Genomic DNA, 3416 nt, shown 5'->3' with positions numbered 1-3416 from the left:
TTCTCATTGTGGAGACAGTGATGATGATGATGATGATCTTCTTCTGCTTGCGGCTCAGGTTCGCCTGGTCCCTGGTGTCACGTCGACCGGCTACGATTTATTGTGACGCCGCTGTCAAGATCTCCCAGCAAGCATATGATGCTGGTACAAAAATCGCATTGATCATGAGATTTGAATTCAGACCACTGAATCGGGTAGCTGTAATGCCCTTCCGCTTGGGGATTGAATGAATGAATACACTTTTATTGTACACCACATAAACATAATTAAAAGTAAAAATTTAACAAAAGGTATACAATTTGGCGGCCTTATCGCTACATAGCGATCTCTTCCAGGCAACCAAAGGCGTTAAAAACAGCTCAAGAAGAGAGGTAGGTGGTGCATTTAACTTTACTGTGTTGCAAATAAACATACATAAACCTATATATACAAATATAATATGTACATATAATAAACTTACAATAAAATATATAGATAGTGATAATAATTAATATATACCTATATAATTAATATCAATAATAAATAAATATATACAATATTGTAAAACCACAAATAAAACAGAAGGGAATAGGCAAGTTAAAGATCCGCAGATGCAGACAAAAAATGATCTTTGACAAGTTTTTTAAAAATGGTAATAGACTGTGCCTCTCGGATTTCAAGAGGCAAGGCATTCCAAAGCTTAACAGCCTGAACAGTGAAAGATCGGTGGAAGAAAGATGAATTATGTGAAGGCACCCTTAAGATCAACTTCCTTGCAGTACGGAGAACTTCACCAGGGCGACCAACGAATTCAAATTTTTCCTTTAAATAAGGTGGAGAAGAAGGAAAAAACAACACACAGGATTCCCCACCACATACTAAGGGTTCCTTTAAATCACGAGTGTATAGATAAAGTGCGCTCCACTTTCGGATTTAGAGACAGTCTTCATTATGCCTTGGGTACTTAGAGACGATTGCAGTACGGTTAGCATGGGCAGGGAACATTTTCTCCACGACGAAAGGAAAGTATTTATCTTCTTTCACAGTTCTATCCACTTTTCGAGCACAGGTATACGGTTTTCCATTTCAGTTTCCGTGCTTTGGCAGGTGGACAAGTAAATTTTATCCCATGTCGATGGATAAAAATGTCCCCCGCCTATACTAGCTGCGTGAAAAGTTGCCAATTAGGATTGCAACAATCATGCGATTGTCGCCCAATCGACCTTAGTTAGCGAGTAGTTTCGATTTAGTTATGACAATCGCGCTATAATAATACTGCTACAAAACAGCAATTTAGCAGAGTGCTGTTTAAATTCAAACGACCTGTCTACACTCTATAAGCATCATCACTTACCATCAGATGTGATTACAGTAAAGCCTATAAATCTTTTTATATAGACTAGCGTATCATGTGATCGCATTTTCTCAAGTAATTGTTTGAAAAATAAAACAAAAAATTGGGTTTGCTGCACCACTTTATTCATTTATACATGAATATATCAACGGCATAAACTTCAGTGCCTACGTACTACCTAAACAACGTAACTATTGTCTGTTATTATCCCCCTATACAGCAGTTTAGGTGATCAAGAAACATCCATTTATTACTTATTAATATATATAATTATACAATATGTAATACAGAGCAAACCTACATGTGCTACTGACTCATTATTAGGTGTTTGCTTGTAATACCTAATAAGTTTATAAATTTTCGCTAATAATTTACAAATATATAAAACTATTTTTCATTGATATATATATATTTAACTTTATACAGGCAAATAATACTATAGTATCAAAAAAATAGAATCAAGATGGGCAACTATAGATTATTATGTAATAACCTTAGTCTATCGCCAAGGTAGTCTTCCCGGGAAAATGATGATGGTTTTATTGTAAATTCACGACGACTTTCTATCGCTATAAAACGAAGATCCAGTTTTGACTATCCAGAATTCGGTGTATTAAAAACACTCTATCTAACGAGTGAGAGCAACGCAGCACAGGTACGTTATTTATCCTTCCCTACAATCGTCATTCTGGGTCATAAAAATATTTATTTGAGCTCATATTTATTGTTGTTGTAGCAAACTGAACACTTTTATTGCCTTTACATACTTTAATACGATATCATAAGACGATGAAAAAGTCGACGCATAAAGAGTTCTCAAAGTTTAATAATTAGTTTACATGGTATAATAGCCATATATGTGTTTGCTTTTTTATCGATATAAATCTACAGCATGAAAGATACTTTATACTGGAGTAATTGACCCAAAATATATTTTTCTACCAAACATATTGCCTCCAATGCATTTGAAGTAGATATATTCGTCGGTTTAAGCAATTATTTATTCATTTGCAGCCATTCTAATATAAAAATAAGACATTCTTGCTGAAAGATTACAATAAAATTAATTTGCCATACATTAAATCTATGAAAACTATAATATAGTGTATAATCATCATTTCTTTAACACGTAATAGATATTAATAGGAAAGGTTAATTACAATATACATATTGAAGACTAGGAATGTCAACTAAAATGCATCGAAAAAATAAGCTAAATCATAAATGATCTCTTAGTAACAAAGTAAAGGAAATATTTTTCTTACATTTCTATAAAAAAAAAATATAGCTCAATACATCTCGGTAGTCGGAAATTAATACATTATTTTGACGATCCTGGTGACTTCATAAACAAAAGTTGTGTATCACGCTTAATAATGCCACGAGATTTTATTCAACGCGTTTCATTATTATGTTTATAATATTGAGTTAAAATGTACGAAGAATGACCAAACTTTCTCTTGGTTGAGAGATGAACATCCAAGGGATACGATATAAAACATGACTAGCACTACATTAATACTTTCTATATCAATACACATAATATAGTTACACTTGAAAACACTTAACTAGATATTTGACTAAATCTATAAAGGAAAAAAATAAAAATATCACAATTTTTAATTCAATAAATAGAAACTTAAGTTAATAAAAGTTTTATAAATATTCGAAAATTAACAAAATTTAGGAAATTATTTTGTATGATTTAATTATTTATATGAATATTTTGAAATAGAGATCTGGTACAATACGAAATATTTTTATATTTCGTGTTCTTATAGAATAATACTGTTTTATAAACTTATAACATCCAATTATGTGTAAAATAACAATCATAATAAAGTATTTCTCAAACGTTTCTTTACATAAATAAATATTAAATAATAGATTGCGAGCTTATTTTGTACGAATTTATAATTCAATATTTTAAATGATTTCTTACTTTTGGATTACATTTACTATTCAGCTGCACGTAAGAATCGCGAGTATTGCATTTGAAAGCGATATACGAAAGAAGTCTTTTACATTTGTCTTTTCATATAATTGTTTATTTATATTCAATTTTATAAAACACTTAGAACAA

The sequence above is a fragment of the Pararge aegeria genome, chromosome 11 (genome assembly GCF_905163445.1).
Source record: "Pararge aegeria chromosome 11, ilParAegt1.1, whole genome shotgun sequence".
In the NCBI taxonomy this organism is placed as follows: domain Eukaryota; kingdom Metazoa; phylum Arthropoda; class Insecta; order Lepidoptera; family Nymphalidae; genus Pararge; species Pararge aegeria.
This window is presented reverse-complemented; position numbering follows the sequence as displayed.